The sequence below is a fragment of the Staurois parvus genome, unplaced genomic scaffold, assembly GCF_062004578.1.
Source record: "Staurois parvus isolate SC_StPar_1 unplaced genomic scaffold, SC_StPar_1.0 ptg000195l, whole genome shotgun sequence".
In the NCBI taxonomy this organism is placed as follows: domain Eukaryota; kingdom Metazoa; phylum Chordata; class Amphibia; order Anura; family Ranidae; genus Staurois; species Staurois parvus.
In genome coordinates this window covers 10,728,647-10,756,483 of record NW_028317991.1, presented here as the reverse complement: position 1 = coordinate 10,756,483, position 27,837 = coordinate 10,728,647, and positions in this window count along the sequence as shown.

Here is a 27,837-nt window from a genome sequence, read left to right as displayed (position 1 = left end):
TCTAGTCCAGGTGCTTTATTCAACTTTATTTTGTCTAAATGTTTCTGGACTATATCAATTTTGAGCCATTGTGGATCATTTGGGGCTATGTCAATACCATCCCCTGTATGGATTTGAGCTCCCCCATTTACCTTTGTATACAAAGAGCTGAAGAAGGTATTTAATGAATTTGCCTTCTCTTTGTCCCCATTCACAAACTCAAAATTATCTTGTAAAGGGCCTACATGCTCAGATCTAACCTTTTCACTATTAATATATTTGAAGAATTTTGGGGGGGGGGTTTGTCCTAATCTTGCAATACATCTTTTTACAAATATATGCTAAAACATGGAATTGTAAGGGATGATTTGTAAACAAGTATTTTATGAATTGACCAAAATGATGCTGCTCTGTGAAAATGTAATGGACTCACCTAACTAAAATAATAAATAAAACACCATGTCATAGTCATAAGTTTTTCTCTTAAATCAGTTTCCTTGGTTTGATATTAAAACAAAAACTGTAATATCATATTCATAAACTAAATAATGGGATTTCAAAAGGTCATATTTTCCAAAAATGGATGAATTTCTAAAAAAATGAATTAAAAGGTCAGTAATCGGTGTCCACTGTTAAAATCTTTTATTCTGGAGGCAACCAGAGGCAACCAGAGTTTATGTCAGGCAAATTAGTAGAAGTAAACATAATAAAAAACCAAAATGATTCACTAAAGAGGTAAAAAAGATAGTAAAGGATAAAAAAATCAGCATATATGAGATTCAAGGAAACAGAAAGTGTATACAAATAGACAAATGGAGGCCAAACACATTATCAGTGCTGCCAAAGCACACAAAGAGTAGGACATTTCTAAATTGATTAAGAAGCGAGACAAAATATTTTTAGGTACAACAGCGATGGAAGGAAAAAATACTGTGGACACAACACTTATGTAGAGGGAGACCTGAATGTAGCAAAACCATTTAAACAATTAATTATGTTCAGTCTTCTCAGAAATAAATGACAAGTTAGAGGAACATGTTGATTCTAGAAATGAAGGTTAATTTTCAGGATTTCTAAAAACAAAGGTAGCCTATAAACAGTCTTGCTTACAGCTTAATAAAGCAGTGGGTGCTGATGGTATTCATCCTAGAGTTCTAAGAGAAGTTCAAATTACAGTTGTTGGACCAATAAATTGATCTTTTTAATCAATCTCTTCTAACAGAAGAACTTTCAAATGACTGGCGGACAGCTAATATTGTACCTAGTGCAGTAAGGTAGAAGCTGGCAATTACAGTTCAGCTTCTACCTTTAAAGTAGTTCTAAAGGCTCAGGGTGTTTTAGCATAATGCATCCTATCCATTAAGGTAAAAAAAACTTTCTGGGTGCAGCCCCCCCCCAGCCCCCCAATCACAGCCAGTGAGCTAATGAGAAGAGAGTAAGGGCATGGCAGAGCTCAGCCTGCTCTAGTGCTTGGGAATGAGCCTGCTCGAGTGCCCCATAGCAAGAGGCTTGCTATTGGGGGCACTTGATGGTGGCAGGAGTCAGGATCTAAAATGAAGAGGATCTGTGCTGTTCTGTGCAAAACGCAAAACCACTGCACAGAGCAGATAAGTGTGGCATGTTTGTTATTTTATTTTTTCCTTTAGAACCACTTTAAAGTGCTTCGAAAGTCTTAAGGTTTTTTTACCCTCATGCATTCTTTGCATGAAGGTACAAAACCTTCTGTGTGTAGCAGCCACGCTAACACTTACCTGAGCTCCCTCTTGGTCCAGCAATATCTATGAGAGCTCAGTTCTCTGGGGACTGTCATTCCTGATTGGCTGAGGCAGCAATGGAACCCATTTACTCCGGCTGCTGTCAATCACAGCTAACGAGCCAATCAGGAGAGGGAGGGGACGGGACCAGCTCCTTCCCAGCCCCCCCCATATACTTACCTGAGCCCCATTTTGATCCATGTGCATGAGAGTAGAGTCTCTCTAGGGTCTCTTTCTCCTTAAGGGCTCACACAGCAGCAGAAGCCATTGGCTGCTGTCAATCAGAGCCAGTGAGCCAATCAGGAGAGGGAGGAGGCAGGACCAAGCCATGGCTCTGTGTGTGAATGGACACACATAGCCATGGCTTGGGAGCGCACCTGCTCGGGTGCCCCCATAGCAAGCTGTTTGCTATGGGGGGCACCTGACAGGAGGGAGTTGCCAGGAGCACCTGTGAGGAACCCGAGAAGAGGAGGATCTGAGCTGCTCTGTCAGAACGCGAGTGTTCTGCAGCATTGCGCCGGGCGGCACATGCGCAGAACACCAGTCCTCGCTAGCCGACGAGCGACGGGACCTGGGCATGCACGGCAGTGGCGTTCACGCATGCGCACTCACGATCGTGGACACGCGCCTGGCACCAATGACAGCGCAGGGCGGGCTATTTAAACGGGAACTAAGGTATGTCAGTTGCCGTTTGGTCTTACCTGCTCTGTTCCTGATATTGTGTTCCTGTGTTATCTCGTTGCCGACCTCTGCTAATTGCTCCTGATTAACCCCTGGCTTGCCTGTCTATTCTTCTGCCTGATCCCTGGTACCGCGCTGCCCGCAACCTGCTGAACCTGGCTTGTGACCCCGACTATTCTCTGCTCGCTCCTCTTGTACCTTGCTGCCCGCATGATACCGACCCGGCCTGCCTGACTACGCCTACTTCACCCAACGATCCATCCATCCCGAACTGATCACGCACTATTAGTAAGTCTGCCTGCCTCTTCCCATCAGACTCCGTTCCCGCACTCCCCTGCCAGTGCCCTCTACCACCACTGGACGCACTCAGGGGTCGCGACCTGGTTCCAGTCTGCACCAAGTCCATCCCCACCATCAGGGGCCCTGGTGAATAGTAGACTGGGACTTAGACCCCACGCCCTGAGGAAATCCATGCTGTGGGCTGCTAGAGACACTGTCAGGTGGAACATAACATGCTCTGTGCAAAAACCACTGCACAAGGCAGGTAAGTATAGACATGCTTGTTAGTTTTCAGTGAAAAAAAACAAGACATTAATATCCTTTTAACATCTGTTGTAGTCACGTTATTGGAATCATTTGTAAAAATAAGGATCATCACTAAAAAGCACACAACTTTCTGGACTCAAAGCATCATGGCTTTTCTGAGGGCAGATCATGTCAGATTAATCTGACTGAAAAGTTTGACTATATCACTAATTTTTAGGAACAGGGCAGTGCTGTGGTCATAGCCTATTTTGATTTCAGCAAAGCATTTGATACATTTTCATGTGATCTAAAAAAACAGTTGTGCAAACTAGGAATTAACCTTTGGGTGGGTTATGGGATATGCAAGTGGCTAATAGATACCAGAGTGCAGTTGTGAATAGGATTAATTCAGAACAGAGACCATTCACATAGTACTGGTGTACCACAAGGCTCTGTACTCGGTCCTGTTCTATTTAATCTATATGTAAGTGGTACCACCAAAGGTTTGTTGGGTAAGGTATGTCTTTTTGCTGATTACACAAAGATGTGCAATAAAGTTGATATCCCTGGAAGTGTCTGAAACATGGAACATGATTTGGTATTGCTGGAAGATTGGTCAAAGCAGCCGAAACTTCAGTTCAATGTTCCTAAATGTAAAATAATGCATTTAGGTAAAATAAATTCCTTAATAGAGTACAATATTAAGGGTACAGTGCTGACCAGCACTACAGAGGTAAAGCATTTGGGTTTATTTATTGTAGATGATTGCAAAATGAGCAAACAGTGTGACCATGTAGTGGGGAATGCAAATAAAATTCTAGGATGCACTAGAGGGATTACCAGAAAGGAAGGAGGAAGGAGGTCCTGATTCTTCTATATAGATCTTAGAGTATATTTCATGGGGGCTTCTGGCTGCATGTGATGGAGGATTCTTTCTGAATGTGATGGAGGCTTCTGGGTACATTTGACAGAGGCTTCTTTCTGCATGTGGTGGCAGCTTCTGACTGATGTGTTGAGGGCCAATGGTTACACATGATGTGGGTTGAATGCTGTTTGTGTTGGAGGTTTCTGGTTGCGTGTGATAGGGGCTGATGGCTACATGTGATGGGAGCTTCTAGCTGCACATGATGTGAGCTGATGGTTGCATGTGATGGGGGCTGATGGCTGTACGTGATGGGAGCTGATGGCTGTATGTGCAGGGGATGTTGGCTGCATGTAATGGGAGCTAATAGTTGTGTGTGATAGGAGCTAATGGCTGTAGGTGATTGGGACTGATGGCTGGATCAGATGGGGATGATGACTGCATGTGATTGGGGCTGATGGCTGGATCTGATGGGGATAATGACTGCATGTGATTGGGGCTGATGGCTGGATGCGATGGGGATGATGACTGCATGTGATGGAGGCTGATGGCTGGATGTGATGGGGATGATGACTGCATGTGATTGGGGCTGATGGCTGGATCTGATGGGGATAATGACTGCATGTGATTGGGGCTGATGGCTGGATCTGATGGGGATAATGACTGCATGTGATGGAGGCTGATGGCTGGATGTGATGAGGATGATGACTGCATGTGATTGGGGCTGATGGCTGGATGTGATGGGGATGATGACTGCATGTGATTGGGGCTGATGGCTGGATCTGATGGGGATAATGACTGCATGTGATGGAGGCTGATGGCTGGATGTGATGGGGATGATGACTGCATGTGATGGAGGCTGATGGCTGGATGTGATGGGGATCATGACTGTGTGTGATGGGGCTGATGGCTGGATGCGATGGGGATGATGACTGCATGTGAAGGAGGCTGATGGTTGGATGTGATGGGGATGATGACTGCATGTGATGGGGGCAGAAGGCTGGATGTGGTGGGGATGATAACTACATTCGATGGGGATGATGACTACATGTGATGGGGATGATGACTGCATGTGATGGGGAATGATGGCTGCATTGATGGGGATGATGACTGCATGTGATGAGGATGATGACTGCATGTGATGGAGGCATACTGATGTGTCATGGGAGTTCATGGCTGCATTTGCTAGGGCTGAGGGCTTAAGGGCACTTTCAAGTGTGGTGACAAAGTATGTCAGTCTGTACCCATGTTACAAAATGTATTAGTTCTACATCTTCTGAACAAAATTGTGAAAACTGGTACTACATAAATTGTAATACAAAAAATAGTGGCAAGATCCACTTATTCAAGTTATCCCTCCTTCCCCGCCCTATAACTGAATAAGGTTCCGGTCACACCGATCCGACTTTGAAATAGTGTGACTTCCAGTGAAGTTGCATGATTTCAAAGTTGGATGTCATTCCAACTTGAAGTGTGAATTGCAAGATATCTGCCCAGATGTCTATGCAAGTCACACCTGAAGTAGTACATGCACTAGAAATCGGTGTGGCTTCGACCCAGTCAGAATCGCACCAATATGACTGCTTTAATTGCGAACAATAGAGTGCGACTTGACCGGGGTGTTACTGTACCTAGGGGAAATGTATTTACTTATTCTACTTACCATTCCCTTACTTCCTCCCACAGCCTCTAGGCAAGGGTGACCTCATCCTCATCAGGTCAGATCTTGGAGAATGTTGAGTAGCCCAAATCTGGTGGCAAGATGATCCTGCGCTGTGCTGCAGCAATTTCTTGGGAGATTTGGGCTACTCAACATTTGCAGGAACCTTTTTGGCAGAAGGATGATGTTACCCCCTGTGGTATGAAAGTTAGAGCAAAGTAAGAATATTTTCCCATTATTTTCCACCCTACACGTACTTCTATGCAACATTTTAGGTAGGGGGCACTTTGAATAAGCAGACTTTGCCAACTGAGGTGGAAGGTCCACTTTTATGTGATAATAAACCCTCAGTTTTTAAGCACTTTAACCCACGGATTTAATCACCTACTGAGTATGCAGATTCATTACATTTTAATCCTTGCCTATGTTCCAGTTTAAACTGGTGCCATGACCGAGATGGCTCCTTGCACTACAGAATCCTATGGAGCCACCCTTGCATGAGGGGCTAGAGTTGTGTCTCTACTTTGTGTGTGCATCAATAGAAACACATGGCCCCATAGTGCAGGATGGCAAGGCACTCCCCTGCTCCATCTTCCAAACTAGCAGATTGACTGGAGAGAGACTGCACTGTGCACTTTTTAACTATTTCCTTTGCAAACTGGAAGTTCAGGGAAGCAGTACTGAAAGAACAGAAGCCAGCAGCATTAAAAGTTGTAAACTGAAAGTGTTGGGGTAAGAATGTTAATAAAATAGCTATGTGGACATTATTTATTTTATTGGGCTCAGTTTGTTAGGCTAACAAACACTGAGGATTTAACACTACCTTAATTGGCTGGCAGCTGCTGTGTATTAGGCACTTCCGGTGAAATGTGTGCAGTTCCTTCTGTGGTGTTTGTTTACCTGTGCGTATCTACAATAAACTTGCAATCAACCAAGAGGAAAAAATAGAATAAGGTGGTTTTAACTTATTGGAATTTTCTTGGATAACTTGGCCAGGAATCCTTGGAGTGTGGGGCATGTAATGCCAGCACCAGGCAGCAAAGTCTCTTTTGATGGAAGCATGAAGAGGTCCTCTGGCTGGAAAGGACTTTACTTTAGAGCAGTGGTATCCAACCCGCTACCTTTTTCTTGCCTTTATCTGGCTCTTGGAGGACTGTTCTTCCTATTGATATGGGGCACTATTCCTCTTACTGACTCCAACGATAAGGCACCATGCCCTCCACTGACACCAACAGTGAGGCATAATTCCTTTTACTAATACCAATGATGGGGCACTATTCTTCCCAGTGACACCAACGATGGGACAATTTTTTCTGATAACAATGATGGAACACTATTCATCCTGCTAATACCAAGAATGGGGCACTATTCCTCCCACTAATACCAACAATGGGGCAATATTCCTCCTACTGACAATAACGATGAAGCACTATTCCTCCCAGTGGCACCAAGGATAGGGCACTATTCCACCCACTGACACCAATAATGGGGAACTATTACTTCCACTGATACCAATGATGGGACACTATTCCTTACATTGATATCAATGATGGGGCACTATTCCCCCCAACTAATACCAATAATAGGGCACTGTTCATACCACTGACACCAATGATGGGGCGCTATTCCTTCCACTAACACCAATGATGGGGCTTTATTCCTTCCACTAACACCAATGATGGGGCATTATTCCTCCCACTGACACCAACAATGAGGCACTATTCCTCCCAGTGACACTAAGGATGGGGCACTATTCCACCCAATGACACCAATAATGGGGAACTATTCCTTCCACTGATACCAATGATGGGACACTATTCCTTACACTGATATCAATGATGGGGCACTATTCCCCCCCCCCACTAATACCAATAATAGGGCACTGTTCATCCCACTGACACCAATGATGACTATTCCTTCCACTGACACCAAATATGGGGCACTATTCCTCCCAATGACACCAAATATGGGACACTATTTCTCTTTCTACTGACCACAGGTACTGTGTAATTTTTTTAACTTCCAAAGACCACCAGGCCTGACATATTGTTTACTGGCACTTGGGCATTCTTTACTCCCAATGGCCAAAGTCTGGACCCCTAAAGTCTGAAGGACCATAAACTGTCCCTTTTTTCAAAAGTTTGGAGACTCCCATTATAGAACATTAGACTCCATTACTATTATGTCTGTTAGTGAGCCCCTCTTTTGCTGGTGGTCCTTTAGCAAGTGCTGCTTTTTCCCTTTAAGATGTTAAGATGCATAAAGATGTGTCCCAGAGAAATACAATCTGACACCATGTAGAACACAAGTTTCATCACTATGCTAAAGCCTGGCTGTAAGCCTTTTGCTTGGAGCGTACAAGTTTCAGTGGCATTCATGAACAACATTCACGTTTCAAGAACAATACGGACCAGAATTATGACCCTAGGCATCCTCAGTTAAGTTGCAAGCTTTTTGACAAAGGGAACATCACAAATATCTGAACATGGAAAATGAACGACTAGAAGCTCTTACTGAACTACTAACCTTTAAAATAGTAAAACGATGTTTGTTGCCAATTTAGAGCTAAAATTGCAGCAGAAATGAATTGGCTCACAATTTTGCTTGTCTACTATCCACTGGAAGACCGCAATACGGACAGTATATAAATGCTGAGGTTTTCAAGTGGTTTACCCGGGGTATGGTTGAAGAAATCAGTAATAACCCCGGTATCATTTTTTATAACAAACAGCTGGATTTCTTCTGAAAGTGGTCCTTGTGGCTCTTGTGTCCTCCTCCCACTGTTTGCCGGTGTTTCTCGGCTTACCACTAACACTGGCCAGCCCAAGGAACAATCCAATGGTCTGGGCTGCTGAAGATGGAGATGATGAAAGACTGTATGGTCTTTGATCACCTCTATCATGATGGAGGGCCAGAGCGACGTCATGATGTCACTTCCAGGCCGCGATGGAAGTAAACAATTTTTTTTCTTTTTTAAAGCAAAAGTAGGAATAAAAGTGCTAAAAAAAGCACCCCATCCCACCATGCTCGCATGCAGAAGCGAATGCATACATAAATCATGCATGCATATGTAAACTGTGTTTGCAGCACACATGTGAGATATCACTGCGAACGTTAGAGTGAGAGCAGTAATTCTAGCACTAGACCTCCTCTGTAACTCTAAACAGGTATCCTGTAAAACATTTTAAAGTGTTAACTATGAAGATTTTTAAGTACCATCGTTTGTCACCATTCCCCCCACTATACCTAACACCCCGCACATCATCACCTCCCCACCACTCCGCTCCTTCAGCCCAACTACCCCGGAGGAGGTCTCTAAGGTCTTCACTGAAGCCCGCTTCACCACCTGCCCCCTGGACCCTATCCCCTCGCAGCTCCTCCAGTCACCCCCCCCTCCATCATTCGCTCCCTCACCCACATCTTCAATCTCTCCCTCTCCACCGGCACCTTCCCCTCCCCTCTAAAGCACCCCCCATACTCAAAAAACCCTCCCTTGACCCCACTAACCTTAACAACCTTAGACCCATCTCCTTGTTGCCCTTCACTTCCAAGCTCCTTGGGCGCCTGGTCTACAATTGCCTAATCACCCATCTCACTGATAACAACCTCCTTGACCCCCTACAGTCTAGCTTCCGCCCCCTGCACTCCACCGAAACCGCCCTACTTAAAATCACCAATGACCTGCTAACCGCCAAAGCTAATAATTCCCTGAGTGCGCACAATTTTAAAGCGTGACATGTTATGTATCTATTTACTCACCGTAACATCCTCTTTTATATTTTACAAAAAGAATGGGATATTGTGGGTTTTATTTTCACTAAAGTGTATTTTTTCCAATAAAATTACGTTTGAAAAACCGCTGCGCAAATACCATGTAACATAAAAAATTGCAACGCTCACCATTTCATTCTCTAAGGTCTTTGCTAAAAAAAAATATACCGATTTAAAATTGTAAAAAAAAATTCCAGAAAATATTTCTGTGGCTAATTAATTAAGCTTTTCTGACGGCTCCATGTCAGCACAGCTGGGTGAGGGCTCATACCCAGCTGTGCTGACATGGAGCTCGTCAGGAAAGGAAAATTATAGTAAGTATCTGTCATTCAATTATCCATTTTCTATGCAGATTTGTGCATTTTCGTCCCACAGATTTCAATGGAAGCATCTCAAAAACATGTGAGAAAATGACTTTCATGCATCCTAGATTGTAAGCTCCAAGGAGCAGGGCCCTCCTATCTCTCTTGTATTGAGCTGTATTGTTGCTGTATTGTCTCCCGTTATATTGTAAAGCGCTGAGCAAACTGTTGGTGCTATATAAATCCTGTATAATAATAATAATAATTATTATTCAGGCACTCTCATAACAAGTCCTTGGGGCAAAAAACATACGTTCCTGTTCTAAAGATGCTCCTAAAACACACGATGAAACACACAAAAAAGGCTAAAATTAAATGCTGAAATTTTAGATATTGTGGGCAATGGTTTAATTTGAGTACCATTGAGGCCAGTTCACACTGCATTCATTTCAGTTGTTTTTTTTCTGCATCAAAAACACACAGAAAGCAGGTTATATGGTGGTCAATGTCATAGTTCATATCATTGCTTGCATTTCCACTGCATTCCAGTTGCAGAAAAAAAAAAAGCAGAACGTGCTGCATTTTTTCTGCACAGAACTGTACTGAGACACGGTAAAACTCATAAAAAATGCACCAGAATGCACCATAATGCTCAAAAACTGCACTGGATTGCACATGTCCCTATTGAGGGCCAGTTCACACTACATGCATTTCAGTTGCTTTTTTCTGCATCCAAAATGCACAGAAAGTAGGTTATATGGTTATCAATGTTATAGTTCACATCAGTGCTTGCAGTTCCAGTGCGTTCCGGTTTCGGAAAAAAATAGAACAGGCTGCATTTTTTCTGCACAGAACTGTACTGGAACGCGGTCAAAAATGCACCGGAATGCACCAAAATGCATCGGAATGCATATATCCCTATTTAAATTGAAGAAAAATAGAGGGGAAAAAAATAACCGGAATGCATAAAAAACACACTGGAACTCGTCAAAAACGCGCATGCAGAAACGCATCCAGAGCGCATCTGGACTGCGTTTCTATAGTGTGAACCGACTCTTACATTGAAGAAAAAGATAGGGGAAAAATTAACTGGAATGAATAAAAAGCATACTGGAAGAAGTCAAAAACGCATAAAAAATGCACCAGAACGTGTCAAACATACGCATGTGAAAATGCATCTGAAACGCATCTGGACAGCGTTTCTATAGTGTGAACCGACCTTGAATCCTGGTGTGCTTTCTGTACTTTTTCCAGATCTGTGCAGTAATCCAGTGTGAAAGTTTGCCACTGTACAGGGCTTCCTGTAATAAAGACCGGTCACTGCTGCTCTCTTGCCTTGTGCAGGGTGACTGGTCCTTCCTGTAGTTTTCTGCAGGTAGTCTGTAGTGGGTGGACCTTCAGGACCCCTCCCCAAATTCTACTCTGCACGGGCTCATTTGACAGTACAGTGATGTCTTCTTTTATAAGATAATAACCGGGTTAGAAAAGGCATATTATGATCAGAAAGTGTATTTATATACTTTAAGGCTTTTGAGAAAAATATTTAAATAAAATAATTTATGCTCAAAGTTCAGCCTAAAGCTTCTCTCCATTTGCCCTTGTGATTGAAAACAGCAGGACTACTTATCGTCTTTATGCAAATTACAAACTCTATCATTCCTCAGGTATTTTATTGAGCACAGAAATGCATTTGCATGCATACACAAATGTATAATGTTTTTTGTTTTTTTTCAATTCTGGTGTAGGATGGATATAATGTATTTTGGGTGGCTGTTACTAATCCTCCCTAGTATAAATCTTCTCTCAACTGTTCAACTGGAATCATCAGGACTGAACACACCTATGTGAGAAATGCTAATGTCTTTTTTACAGCACGTATTGTCCTGAAATTATTTATACAATGTATCAATATTTAGACAAGAGTCAGAACGACATTGTGAGCATAAATGGAGAGAAACGTGAAAAACATGTCTCCTGGTAGCAGCACCGTATTCAGTTTACACGGACAAATGAACAAAGAAAATGCAATTACCAGCGGTGTGTAATATAGTAATACTAATGTGTAAAAAAAAATAAAACATTATATATATATATATATATATATACACACACACATTATTAAGTACACCTTGCTAGTACCGGGTTGGACCCATTTTTGCCTTCAGAACTGCCTTACTTCTTCGTGGCATAGATTCAACAAGGTGTTGGAATCATTCATCATAGATTTTGGTCCATATTGACATGATAGCATCACGCAGTTGCTGCAGATTTTTTGGCTGCACATTCATGAACTGTTGATACAAGGCAGGATGGATCCATGCTTTAATGTTGTTTACGCCAATTTCTGACCCTACCATCTGAATGTCGCCATTGAGATCGAGACTCCTCAGACCAGGCAACGTTTTTCTTCTATTGTCCAATTTTGGTGAGCCTCTGTGAATTGTAGCCTCTGTTTCCTGTTCTTAGCTGACAGGAGTGGCACCCGGCGTGCTCTTCTGCTGCTGTAGCCCATCTGCTTCAAGGTTTGACATGTTGTGCGGCCAGAGTTGGTATTTTGCAAACCAGAGGAGGTCCATTCTCCTCTGACCTCTGACATCAACAAGGCATTTTCTTCCACACAACTGCCGCTCACTGGATATTCTCTTTTTTGGACCATTCTCTATAAATCCTAGAGATGGTTGTGCGTGGAAATCCCAGTAGATCAGAAGTTTTTCAAATACTCCGACCAGCCTGTCTGGCACCAACAATCATGCCACTTTCAAAGTCACCTAAATCCTCTTTCTTCCCCATTCTGATGCTCGGTTTGAACTTCAGCAAGTTGTCTTCACCACATTTAGATGCCTAAATGTATTGAGTTGCTGCTCTGCGATTGGCTGATTAGGAATTTGTGTTACCATGCAATTGAACAGGTGTACCTAATAACCTAATAAAGTGGCCACTGAGTGTATATATACAGTATACACACACACAACAATCAGCTATAACATCCCACGTTTTCCTCCAAAATAGCCCTGAGGCACTAAATCTCTGAAGGTATGCTGTGATATCTGGCCGTCAGTAGCTGATCCTTTAAGTCCTGTGTGTTGTGAAGTCAGACCTCCATGGATTGGACTTGTTATCCAGCACCTCCCACATATGCCTAATTTGATTGAGATCTGGAGAATTTAAAGGCCAAGTCATCACCTCAAACCATTTTTTTTAATTCTTTTAAATGATTTTTAAAAGAAATTTAGATATACAAAACAGAGCCTATAGGGCATACCCAGGCTTGGTACCACACTTAAACAAGTTACAACATAATTATAACAATTAACAATTAACCTGTACGCTCATTCTCAAGGTATGACAGGACAATCTTAAACACCAAAATTCCAGATCAAACTCCCATGTAGGAACTGTACAAGAATGGCAACTCAGGGGCTCCAGACCAATGTGAATAACCAAACAGTCAGGGATCAGAACTAGATTTACAGAAGGGAACACTGAAATTCACCTGGGCTAAGTCTAAGTGTCCCGGTCCTCAATCAAATTGGGAGAATCCACCCAAATATCCCATACTTTATGAAACTTATAAGGGCATCCCCTTGAGATGTAGGTGGCCTTATACAATGACAGGATAGAATTTTCTTCTTCCAGGAATTAGATGTGGAGACTTCCATTGCAACACAATGGCTTTCCTAGCATAAAACAATAAAACTAAGGCTCTGGTGGCCCTACTGTGTGTCAGCGAATTGACCAGCCCCAGCAGGCATATGTTCACCAAAAGCGGTACCTGCATGGTAGTAACTGAAAAAATACAGGCCACTACCGATCCCCCAAAAAACTGAATATGCGGGCACTGCCGGAAAATATGAATGAAATCAGCTGGGGTCACCCCATATCTCCAGCAATCAGCCCGAAAGGATATATTCTATGAAGACGAACGGGAGAAAGATAAATAAGGTGTAGAATTTTAAACTGGATCAGCCTGTCCTTAACTGAGACCAGCTGTTGAAAGGAACATTCCTAAACATCCTCCCAATCTTCATCATCCTTGTCCAGAGAGTCGACTAGCCACTTACTTTTAAGCACTTCCAATGCCTAATGAACAGAAGGAAGCAGTTCCTTATATATATTACAGAGAGGCTTAATCAGAGCATCACTTCTAATTAAATTCTCTAAATCGGATTCATACAGAACTATGGGTGTCACTGGAATTTGTGTACAATAAGTGTGTCTGAGCTCCAAGTATCTAAACAGAAAGGTATTTGAGAGACGATATTGCTGTTTCAAACTATAAAATGTACGTAATCCCCCCCCAATACAAATTTGGTTATTATACTTAATACCATTCGCCGCCAAACAAGAGGATCAGGGATAGTAACGAATTCAGGTAACCTAGGATTACACCATAATGGAACATTCCCAGAGAAGCCCCTAAACAGGCATGTGCTGTAGACCATGCCCGTAATACTGCTCGCATCACCCCGGTCAATGACAGAGGAGCCAGCGGGCTGCAGGAAACCAGATTCTGCAAAGCTTCCCAAATAGGAAGCTTCCAATGCAACCGACGCATTAGAATCATCCGCGATCATCCAATTGGGGGCGTGAGTGAGCATAGCTGCCAAGTAATATTTCAATAAATCAGGGCACGCCAAACCTCTCTGATGCCAGGGTCTTTGCAAAAACGATAAACAAATTCTCGGCTGCTTTGACCCCCCAAAAAAAGGAAGTGAGACATGTATTGACTAAACAAAAATATTTTTTTGGGATCCAGACAGGTGAATGGCGCAGCACATAGAGGAAGCCCGAGAGCAATTTCATTTTAAAAATATTGATCCGATCCAGGAATGTTAGAGGAAGACCTTCCCAGACCTTCAATTTATTTTTCATGTTAGTTAACAAAGGGGCCAGATTCAGATTACAATAATCATTGGTAGAAGGGGAGATCATAATGTCTAAATATTTAATTTGACTAGCCCACGCCAATGGAATATTGGGATCGTCCTGCCCGCGAGCACCAAGGTCGATAGGTAGGATTTGTGATTTCAGCCAATTGACATGTAACCCCGAGTAGGCAGAAAAATCAGAAATAATTTTCAGGGTCTCCTTAAGGGAGGGGCCCGTATCATTAAGAAATAAAATGAGATCATCAGCATACATGGCCAATTTTTCACACAGTACTCCCACCCCGATACCAGCCACCACTGGGGAGCATCGAAGAACAACCGCTAAAGGTTCCATCATGACGGCGAATAGAGTTGGCAAAAGTGGACAACCCTGTCGAGTGCCCCTGCCAACCTGAAAGGAAGCCGAGAATGTCCCATGCAATTTGATTTGAGCTGTCAGGGAGGACTATTATTATTATACAGTATTTATGAAGCGGCAACAGTTCGCTCAGCGCTGTACATTGCAAAGCGAGACAGAACATGTGACAGTACGAAAACAATACAATGTGATACACGAGGGGTTCGAAGGCCCTGCTCTTTCAAGCTTACAATCTAGGAGGGAGGGGATAGTGGTACAGGAGGAGATAGCTGTGGGGGATGGAGTGGTAGGAAGAGTGGAGGAGGTCGGCAATTATCAAGGGGTGGGGTAGGCTTCCCTGAAGAGGTGGGTTTTCAAGGTGCGCCTAAATGAGAGGAGAGTAGGTGATAGTCTGATGGACTATAACAAATGTATCCACATTCTAAATTCAGGCCCAAAACCCATGCATTCAAGCACCACAAACATATAACGCCAGGCCAACGAGTCAAAAGCTCTCTATATCTAGAGCCACAAGTACCCGAGTAGCAGAGGTCCCTGGGAGTAACTGCAAATGAGTAAATACTCTGCACAAATTCACATCTGTCAATTTCCCAGGTATAAAACTGGTCTGATCAATGCTGACTAGGGAAGACAAAAGTTTCTTCAATCTGGTGGCCAGTATTTTAGTTAAGATCTTAAGATCATAGTTGAGCATGGAAATAGGCCTATACGATGCACAATGATTTCGATCCTTGTCGGGTTTCGCCAAAAAAAATATATGGGCCTGATACATGGAAGGGGGTAATGATACTTGGGTCCTACACTCCAAATATAAATGAAGAAGTTTAGGCGCCAGTATGGAAGAATACATCTTATACCACTCCCCTGGTATACTGTTCGGGCCAGGAGTCTTATTACCTAGGAAGGACCGCATAGCAGACTCAATTTCCTCCAACGTGATATCCTTGTCAAGTTCTGCAGCCTCCCTCTGTGAAAGTCAAAGAAGATACAGAGCAGACAAATAATCAGAGAGGTCGGAGCTGACCACACTAGAACTAGCACCATAAAGACCGCTATAGTAATGCATGATCTCCTGAAGGATACGATCAGGGTCAGAAGTTACAATGCCATCTGCACAATTGATATTTGAAATAACCCTGTGGACCCTAGAATCCACCACCAGATTAGCCAACAATTTGCCATTTTTGTCCCCGGACTCAAAAACCCTGCCCACCAAAGATCTGAGATCCATTTGGGCAGCAGAGGTTAGGTGGAGGGACAAAATACGTTTCGCTTGGGCAAGTAAATTAAAATTAGCCGGGGTCGGCGAGTCAGCAAAACATGTAGACGCAGACTTCTCACATTCCTCTAGCTGTTGTAACTCCAAGGACATATCCCATCTAACCATCTTAATGGCTGATATATATTCCCCCTGAACATGTGCTTTAAACGTGTCCCATACCATAGGAGCAGAGGCAGAACCATCATTGACCTCCCAATAAAGGGACATGGCGGGAGAAATCACATCCCCAACCTTGGGGTTCTGTATTCTTTTATTGTTTAAACACAAACAGCCAGAATGATGGGCATTGGACAGGGTGACCCTGAGCTCCATCGGGGTACGGTCCGACAGACCCGACGGTAAATAGGAGACCTCTCTAACCGAGGACAAGGCACGAGCATTCCCAAAAATGAGGTCTAGATGAGAGACCGATTTGTGCGTGGAGGAAACACAGGAATAGGCTCTGGTGACGGGATGTTTCCATTGCCAAGTTTTGGTAAACTGGGGCCCAGTGAAGCAAATCCATACTACAGACTCTGAGAAGATTGGAGGAATCTAAATGTGCATCAAGTATCGAATTGAAATCACCAGCACTATATGATTGTGAAAACTGAAGGAAAGCTAGGTTCTCATATATGGTATATAGTACCTGTTGATTGAAGGGAGGAGGGACATATACATTAACAATTGCAAACACGACCGCTCTAATTTCCAGTAACAAGATAATGTACCTGCCCATTGGATCAGTAATTAGGTGCACTAGTGTTTCTCAAACCATTCTTGAACCATTTTGCAGTGCAGCAGAGTACATTATCCTGCTGAAAGAGGCCACTGCCATCAGAGAATAATATTTCCATGAAGGAGTGTACTTGGCCAGTAATAATGCTTAGGTAGTTGGTATGTGTCAAATAACATCCACATGAATGGCAGGACCCAAGGTTTCCCAGCAGAACATTGCCCAAACCATTTTACTCCCTCCACTGGCTTGTCTACTTCCCATACTGCATCCTGTTTCTATCTCTTCCCCATATAAGTGATGCCCACACACCTGGCCAGCCACATGATGTAAAAGAAAATGGGATTCATCAGACCAGGTCCTCTATTGCTCTGTGCTTCCTGTCCCATAGTCACAACAAGAAGTGGGAGGAAATCCAACTGCCACCAGAACTAGTGTCCCTATTGGAATATTTCCCCTCTATTCCTGTTCTAGTGATCACCCAAAATTTGGGTTTTTTCCACTTTCACATTTGGTAATAATGGTAAACAGGTGAAAGAGATAAAGACAGTGATGAAAACCTGATCTATTCCATCTCCAATCTATTCAAAACAACAACAACAAAAATGAAGAAAAGAAAATGATACTATATTAAACCCACATCATTAAAAACCATCAATAAATGCTGTATTACTTGCTGTTCATACTCACTCATTCACTGTGGGATTTGTTTTCTGTATTCTACAAAAAACCTTGTTGATCCTGCTGTTCTCTGTTTCCCCCTTTTGTCCATGTCCCCAATGCTATTGGGGATTTTGCAAAGCAGTGTTGGCAGCTACTGCACATGCTCAGTTTTCAAGGAGTTTCTACGCTGAGCATTTCCTCCCTATCACATCTGAGCAGCCCATGTAACTACAGAGTCACCCATGTGGGCGCTCACACAATGGTAAATGACAGCCCACTCCTTCCCTCCTCCTCCATGCCCAGTAACCAGCTAAACACAATAGGAGTGGGATATTACATTTTGATTGATGGTGGCTTCACCTCCCTGTTATTCTAAGACATAGCCTGGAGGGATGTGGCACAACCTGTGACTGGCTGAAATCCACCCACACCATGTTATTGCCAAAAAATAATAAAGATTTAATTGCAAATATATATTTGTATGATGATTTAAAACAGTTTATTGATATTAATTATTTATTTTTACTCTGTATCCCAAATGCTGTTTTTTATTTTTACCATGTGACCAGCAGCAGAGGACTAGAAGCTCCCTTGCCACTGTTTCCCTACAAACAGGCTGGGAAAGAGCTGGGTCATGTGACAGCTGTATATCGATTAGGGAAAAAAAGATATTTAGATTTTTGTTAATTAAAATAACTACAGCTCCATCATCCACATACAGAAAGTGAAGGGATAATGTAAATTAAACAGTGTGTGTTTTGTATCACTTTGCCACTTGCCTACTGGGCACATTTACTCTCTTCGTGCCAGGGGCGGACTGACCATTTGTAAACTCGGGCACTGCCCGAGGGCCCGGGTTCAGTAGGGGGCCCCATTAGATGCCTCTGGTACCTTTTGCATAGGCTTTTTTGAGTTTGGGTAAGGACACAGGAGCCCCATGATCCCCTATTGCCCGGGGGCCCCATGAGTTGTCAGTCTGCCCCTGCTTCATGCCCAGGACAATTTTCAGCTTTCAGCGCTTTTGCACTTTGAATGACAATTGTGAGGTCATGCAACACTGTACCCACATGAAATATTTATCATTTTTCTCACACACACAGAGTTTTATTTTGCTGGTATTTAATCGCCACTGAGTGTTTTATTTATTTATTTTTTTAAAAACCCATTTTTTTTGTTTCTATTATAAAATTTAGCAAACAGGTAATTTTTCTCCTTCTCTGATGTGTGTTGATGAGGCTGCACTGATAGTCAGCACTGATGAGCAATGATGAGGTGGCACGGATAGGCAGCACTGATAGGCTGCACTGATGAGGTGGCATTGATGAGGCGGCACAGGTGGGCATTGATGAGAAGGCACTGATGCTGCTGCACTAATATGCAGCAATGATGGGCACTGATAGGTGGCACTGCTGGGTGACACTGATGGGCGGCACTGACCGGCAGCACTGACTGATAGCACGGATGGGAGCAACTGCTGGGAGGCACTGCTGGGCAGAACTGATGGGTGGCACTGCTGGGCACTGATGGGTGGCACTGGTGGGAAGCACTGCTCGGCACTGGTGGGAGGCACTGCTGGGCACTGGTGGGTGGCACTGCTAGGCACTGATCATCAGGGCACTGATCATTAATGCCCTAATGGTCAGCGCAGATGTCCTCTGTGTCATTTGCCGGTTATCGGCAGTACTTTCCTCACACTTTGACAGCGTGAGGAAAGTGTTGCCGATACCTGGCAACTGTATTTACTTGGTGATCTGCTGTTTCATTGGACACAGCTGATCAAGTGGTTAAAGGCCGCTGTGATTGGCCTTTTACATCATCATGTGATCAGCTATCACAGAGAGTGCCAGGTTCCTGGCCTCTGGGGGCATACGGGAGGGCATGTTCTGGGAGGACATCATTTGACACCCTCCCAGAACTGGACAACTGCACTGTAGCCGTCATTCGGCTATAGCATAGTTGGCAAGTGGCTAAGTAGGCATGGATCACTGTTGTCACTCTCAGGAAACCTGCCTTGATGACACTGCAGGTGTGTATGTGGACATGAAGTACCTGCAAAGATCCTGCAGAAGATCAGTAGCTGAGAGAAGCAACAAATGATGTAAAAAGTAAAAGAAAAAAACACAACAGTTCTTTATGACATACAGTGCTTTAGCAAACTAAATGTCTTCAGTTCGGGTTTACATCTGCTTTAATAGGCCACAGGCTATAAGTCAATCATATTATACAGAGGTAATTTCAAACAGGTTAAACTTGTTACACCATGCCTTTCTCTGACAGACTATATTATTTTTTTAATGGCGAAAAATGCTAAAAAGACTATAATTATACTGTCGCATCAATTACGGGAAAACCACAGCTGCTGTCTGAGCACAAAAATCTCAAAACAGTCCCAAAAATGTCCCGGAAATGGAATGTGCTCTGCTATGTAACCGTTTACCCAATGCGACTATTGTAACATATATGGGGGATATGTAGCACAGTACACCCCTGTTTTAGGAGAATATTAGAAGTCAGGCGATAACCAGATTCTTTATAAATGGAGATTTTATAAAAGTAACGAAAGCGTGACCAAGAGATCAGTTTATGATCGTATAAACATTTACAAACCTGTTTTAAATCCATTATTGTTTTAGCCCAGGTTCACACTATGCGGTGCACAGGAATCGCACTGCATTCCTGTGCGAATTACATGCATATGTCTGTGCACTGGGGTTTGAGCCATACACTTTGTATGGCTCAAATCGTATTGCATCTGCACCAAAAAGGTGCAGGACTCTGTTTTAAATCCACGCCTGAATCGTATCACATGGGTGTCCTCAACCATGCAATGCAATTTCAGGCAATTACATTGCGTTTTGCGATCTGTTTCAGGGTATCATCAAATTTATTATTGACACCCGCACCAGATTGCATGAACGTGATGCGATTGCAATGCGGTGCAGGATACGCACATGATTCACAGCATTTCTCGCACCGCATTGGTGTGAATCTGGGCTTAACCTCCCTGGCAGTATTCCCGAGTGTAGCTCGGGGTAAAGTTTCAGCACCACAAGCGGTAACCCCGAGCTACACTCGAGAATACCCTGCAGCACTGCTCCAGGATCTCTTCTCCACTTACCTTGTCCTGCGCTCCCGCGATGTCCCTCCTGCACTGTCCTGGCAATGTCCTCCGGCCGATGCCGGCATCTGTCCTCCGGGTTCCCTGTGAGCATCGGGATGTACGGGGATGGAACTAGCGGGAAATTCAAAAATGTGAAACATTGACATTCACTAAATACACTAAAATCACATAGTAAAACATTACTGTATCAAACCATTTCACATACATTTTGTCCTGTGCCCTGCCTGTCATCAGACACTGAAAACGATTTTGCAACTTTCCTCAGTGATGTGTGAACTTGGCGCTATATTTAAAATTTCAGTGTTTTCCGTTTGATTATATTATTGAATTAAATGTATTATTATTATATTATTATTTTTTATGATTATTTATTAAATTATAATTTATGATTTCGTGTTTCAAATTTTATCCTACCCGGGATGTTTACTAGACTCTTGTTCAGACAGATTTCAGTGAGTTATTCCTAAAAATTACAGGCCTATAATAAAAAAAATACATATTTCCATGCAAAAAAAGTACTGCTTTGAGCACAGAAATATGGACATAATCAGACCACTAGGGAGGTTAAGGTGATATTAAAGCCAAAAGCAAACATTTATTATATTGCAGCTTACTGATTCATAGATGTGATGGCTGCATTAGTTTTATTTTTTTCCTTTCCTTTCTTTCCTTTATTTTCAATTGGTGATCAAGCCAGTAAGTGTGTTGTTTTTTTAACAGAACAGATGTAGCAGTTAGAGGGATGAGACAAACCATGTACCACTCACAGGGGTGGTTACAATGATCAGCTTTTGGTTATTTAAATAAAACTTTTATCCCAAAAGTAAAACAAAACTGTAACTGCTTATGCCTCATGGACACTTGGCGTGGAAAAAGGTTTCTTTTAGGCACCAGTCACAACGCTGCAATTTAAAATCGTCAGTTTCGTATGCAATTTCAGCGCGATTTCAGGTGCAATTTCTGAAGAGTTTATTGCAACTTGTGAAAATTTTCAATGATTTCTTGCAATTTGCAGTGCAATTTTCATTATATTCTATGTCTGTGAAATCACAACAAAACTGCAGGAAAAGTAATGCAAGAACTACCGTATTTTTCGCTCCATAAGACGCACCTGACCATAAGACGCACCTAGGTTTTAGAGGTGAAAAACAAGAAAAAAAATATTCTGAACCAATGGACTGCAGACACAGTACAGGGGATGACCAGAGACTGCGGATATAGTACAGGAGATGACCAGAGACTGCGGACAAAGTACAGGGGATGACCAAGAGACTGCGGACATAGTACAGGAGATGACCAGAGACTGCAGAAACAGTACAGGAGATGACCAGAGACTGCGGACACAGTACAGGAGATGACCAGAGACTGCGGACATAGTGCAGGAGATGACCAGAGACTGCGGACAGTGCAGGGGATGACCAGAGACTGCAGACAGTGCAGGGAATGTCCAGAGACTGCAGACAGTGCAGGGAATGACCAGAGACTGCTGACCTTTGGGGAGGGAGGGGGAGCGGGTACCTGAATTTGACAGGTACCCGCTCCCACTTCCGCGGAGTTGCCTTCCCTCTTCTTCCCGGGCCGGCTTCTGTGACAGCCGGGTGCCCACTGCGCAGGTGCGAGAAGCGCTTCGCTTTGTGAATGGCCCGGCGCCTTCTGGGACCTTTCATGTGTCCCAGAAGACAACGGATCATTCACAAAGCGCAGCACATGCGCAGTGGGCACCCGGCTGTCACAGAAGCCAGCGCGGGAAGACTGTGCAGCGCTGGAGCGAGGAACAGGTAAGGCCCTGCAGGAGACAACAGCTGAGCGGCCGGCCCGGTATTCTGACATGGTGGCCGCAAAAATACCGGACGGGCCGCTTTATATTCGCTCCATAAGACGCACTGACATTTTCCCCCCTTTTTTGGAGGGAAAAAAGTGCGTCTTATGGTGCGAAAAATACGGTACTTTAGAAAATGTGCTGCAGCAAATCGCACGTGTTAAGATAGTGACCCTCACATTCATTAGCTGTATCCATGGTGTATCCGGATGTATCCATAGACATGTGCAGTTCGTTTTGTTCCGAATCGAAATTCAGACAAATTTTCCATTATTCTGAGATTTGGATGTATCCGAATTCCAAATTACAATAGTAACAAATTTAAACTAATCTGAAATAACGAAACAAAATTAATCTGAAACTCGAATCGATTCAAATTCAAAAACACATTCGAAAGCAAATTCACATTCGAAAACAAATTCAAATTTGAAAATAAGAATAGAATAAAATAGAACAGAAAATAAAGACAGAAAATAATACCATAGAATAGAAAACAAAAATAGAATAGAATAAAAAAAAGAATACAGGAAAAAAACAGAACAGAAAATAAAAGAATAGAACAGAAAACAGTAGAAAATAATAGAGTAAACAGAAGAAAATAGAATAGAAAATCGAGGAATAGAATAGAAAATCAAAGAATAGAATAGAAAATAATAGAATCAATTACAATAGAATAGAAAAGATTAGAATAGAAAATACAAGAATAGAATAGGAAATAATAGAGTAAAACTGAGCGAAATAGAAAACAAAATAAAGGAATAGAATAGAACCAATTAGAATAGAATAGAATAGAGTAGAATAGAATAGAAAGGATTAGAATAGAAAATCAAACAATAGAATAGAAAGGAAAAAACAGCAGTGAGCGCTAATCCTGAAAGCGGCTAAGCACTCTAAGCAACCAATAAACTTAAAAGCAATAACATAAAAATAGTGCAGCGCTAAAGTAGTGACAATATAACAGAAAAAAGTCCACTAAAAGTCTTGGTCATATGAACGTATCCAATGACAGATGTGGATTCCGAATTGGTGATCCGTGTGGAAATGGCTGGAAAACGCACTCACCAGAAGTAAGACACATAAACGCAGTGTGCATTTGAAGCTCATGGATCTTCAATCCAGAGGGAAGAAAAGCTGGTCTGGTTACAGGAATGGTGGATCCCTCCTCCGTGAATGCAGCAACAGATCTTCCTTCTCACGATTAGATGTAGAATTCCAAGGACCAGGTTCTGCAAGCAAAAGCTCCTCAAGGGAGTTTTAGGGAAGGACACCCATAGTGAAGTAGGTAATAAAAGGCAGCTTTATTCAAAATAATGATATCCAATTCAAAGCAGGCAGGTATCATAAAGATGTGTCGGCAAGACAACTAACCCTGACACTTTGAATAGTGGCCGCCGGGCCTCCACGTGGCTCCGGCGGCGTAGCGTCTCGACGTCCAGGCTCCTCCTCTAGGAGGAGCCTGGACGTCGAGACGCTACGCCGCCGGAGCCACGTGGAGGCCCGGCGGCCACTATTCAAAGTGTCAGGGTTAGTTGTCTTGCCGACACATCTTTATGATACCTGCCTGCTTTGAATTGGATATCATTATTTTGAATAAAGCTGCCTTTTATTACCTACTTCACTATGGGTGTCCTTCCCTAAAACTCCCTTGAGGAGCTTTTGCTTGCAGAACCTGGTCCTTGGAATTCTACATCTAATCGTGAGAAGGAAGATCTGTTGCTGCATTCACGGAGGAGGGATCCACCATTCCTGTAACCAGACCAGCTTTTCTTCCCTCTGGATTGAAGATCCATGAGCTTCAAATGCACACTGCGTTTATGTGTCTTACTTCTGGTGAGTGCGTTTTCCAGCCATTTCCACACGGATCACCAATTCGGAATCCACATCTGTCATTGGATACGTTCATATGACCAAGACTTTTAGTGGACTTTTTTCTGTTATATTGTCACTACTTTAGCGCTGCACTATTTTTATGTTAATAGAATAGAAAGGAATAGAAAAGATTAGAATAGAAAATCGAAGAATAGAAAGGAATAGAAAAGATTAGAATAGAGAATCAAAGAATAGAATAGTATAGAAAAACAATAGAATAGAATAAAATAGAAAAAATATAACTGCCTTCCAAAATTTGAATTTTGAAAAGAATGGATTTGAACAGAATACATTAGAATAGAATATAAAATGATAGAAAAAAATAGAATAGATTAAAAAAAACTAAAATACTAAAATTGTGAGCTGCGCTATGGTGACATCAGTACTGATCAACAAAGGCACTGTGTTCAATTTTGCTGAAATGAAAAATTCCAATATGGTCACACAACTCCTCATATAGCCCATAAAACATCAAAAACACATATGGATTGTAACGTCAGAATTGTTTTTGGATCCATTGGAATTATTTTCTAATTCTTAAGAATTATTTTCGCGTCTGTTAAAATTATTTACAAATCCGTTTGAAATTCTGAATTCAGTTGAATTGGAAGAAATGAAACGAATTTAACTAATCGAACGAAATGAAATTAGTCAAATAATGAATTGAAATGAAAGGAATTAAAACAATTTTTTATTTTGCACATGTCTAATCCCCAGGTGGTTGGCTGTAATATTAGAAATGGCTAAAGCGCAACTGCACTGTATCTGAGCACCGCAAACCAAAAAAGCTATTTAACACCTCCCCGCCCGGCATATAGCAGATTGACGGCCGGGCGGGACACTCGCCGTTGTGACTGGGCGTCATTTGACGTCCTGTCAAAACGAGCCACTCACGTGGCCACAGGGCAGCGGCACGATCTGTCAACGGTTGTGTCCATGGGATGACATATCACAACACCAGCCTGTTGCCAGTGTCATCTGACCACTGTGACCAATCACAGCAGATCACGTCAATTGTATACAATGGATGGCTTCCTGTCATGCCATCCATTGTATGCAATTGTGTTGCTAGCTGTGACTGGTCAAGGCAGTCACATGATACAGACAGGGCCAATCACAGCCCATCTGTATCATGTGATCAGCTTTGTCCAATCACAGCTAATCACAACAAAAGACTGAATGAATCAGTTTTATTCAGTAACAATGATTGCAAATATAAATGAAATACATTGGTATTAGCAATCATAATGTATTAAGCAAAAAAAAAAAAAAATCCTGATCACTTGCCCAGAGTAGTTCAATGTTACTACGATAACATTGTATTGCTGTGGTCACAGTGTGCTGAAAAATAAAATAGTAAAAAAAGAAAAAAGGTAATAAAAAATAAAAAAATAATAGAAACATTTGGTAAAAAAAATACAAATTCATTTATTATTATTTTCACCAAAGAAATGTAGCAGAATACATTTTGACCTAAATGTATGAAGAAATGTTAATTATTTGCTAAATTTTGTAACAGAAACGAAGAAAAGTGCGTTTTTTTCTTCAAAAGTTTCAGGTGTTTTTTTTTTTTTTAGCAAAAATAACTAAAAATAAAAATTAAATACCACCAAAAACAAAGCTCTATTTGTGTGAAACAAATTATAAAAATTTCATATGGGTGCAGTGTTGCATGACCGCACAACTGTCATTCAAAGTGCGACAGCGCTGAAAGCTGAAAATTGGCCTGGGCAGGAATGCGGTATAAGTGCCCGGTATTGAAGTGGTTATTTTATTTTTAATATTCAAAACTCCCCCATCCATCCATGTCTCAATGTTTTATTTTGATGAGAAAGCACTTTGAAAAGCACACTACTAACATTTCTGCCCGTGGCCATCTTGAGTAAGGGCAGAAAATTCATGTAGCAAATACTTCATTGAATCCATCTGCCCTTAGCTCAAGCATGCAGGCAGGAGGGTCTGCTTAACTGAAAAAACCCCTCCCCCCCGAAGTCTCCTGGGATGTATTATATCATTAGCCTAGGCATAGCAACTAGAAAGTAACTAAAGAAATGTAACAAAACTGTTTAAAACACGTATATAATATACTTTCCAACCTTTTCACTAATACTGGCAGCATAAGGATTGACAATAGTCAATGCTGATTGAGAGAGGGAAGTTCCGCTTTAAACTCGTGCTACCATGACGTAGTTGCTTAAGTGTCAGCAGGTGTAAATCAGTCAAAATGCAGGTCCACTGTGTTTCCTGTCGAGGATAAATCTCATAGGGGTGAACACAGTCGTAAAGTTTTGACATAATAGCTAGTGGCTACTATGGTGCAATATATGACATGCACTCCAAATACCTACAGGCTCGGGATCTCCATTAGTACTGCGTGGTTTTAGCTTTAGTTCTTCAAGCATGAGAAAGTGATTACCCTCAAGCCATCAGTATGTCCTCTGAAAGTAATTGTTATATCCTCAATACAAAGTAGGTGGAGAGGTCCTATCAGTAGGACCGCAGTTCATAGAGCCAATGATATTTTCTGCTTGTGGATGTGTCAAGTCTCGTATTCTCAAAGATAAATAGCCCAAGTCTCTGCAGAAATGTATAAAACAAAAGTAATGTACAAACATTGGGTGTGTGAGCAACAGGTAAACTTGGGATACTTGAAGTCTGAGGTACTGTATATAACAATACCGCCAGCAAGTGCGGAATTTAGACCTTGGGGGGCCCAGGGAACTTCAAGTTGGGGGGTCCCTCAACATAGAAATTCAATTATATGAAAAACTAGAAAAGCTACAATTTCTGGGGAAATTGTGTGAAGTGTTCTTGCCTCCACCAGTAGTCTACAAATGGAGTGGGTGGAGTAACTGGGTGGAGTGGGTGGAGTAACTGTTGTTTGGTTGGAGTGGCTGGAGTAACTGTGAAAAGGTTGGACTGGGCAGAGTAACTTTATGGAGTGGGCAGAGTAACTATGTGGAGTGTTTGGAGTGAGTAAAGATAGTAAACATTACACTAACCAATTGATTGATCAAATTTAAAAAGTGCCCATGGCAAGCTTGATAGAGTGAGAAATGCATTTCAACTTTTATTTTTCAGCTCATACTCTAGCTTTTGTCACTCGGCTGCCTGCTCACACACCTGGGTTCCTATGGCAACTCACTCTACAGCAAGGGCAGAGAAGAGCGGTTAAAAAGAAACTGCTCCAACTTGCTCACTTCACTGGCAGTTGCCATCTTCAAACGGTTGTAGTTTAAAAATTATAATTCCTACACTGAAAAGCTTTATATTGTGAGAATCACAAGACCCAGACCTACATTTTGATGCATAGTATGTCCCTGAAATATTAAAAATGAAGGCACAGTCGCAGTTTAGAAATTGCCCTTCAAATTTGAGGTGGCTAGAGTGGAGTTTCAATGAATGTCAATGGGCAGCGTGAGTTGCAAACAAATGGTCATATTGTGAAAACTATCAGGACTATGGCTTAGCCGTGTGCATTTTTAGTGGCAACAGGGATAGCTGAACGTTTTGATATAAGATGTGTGTAGGTGGACTTGAAAATGAGGGAGTGATGGCAGTCTAGAAATCATGTCCTGATTTGTCAG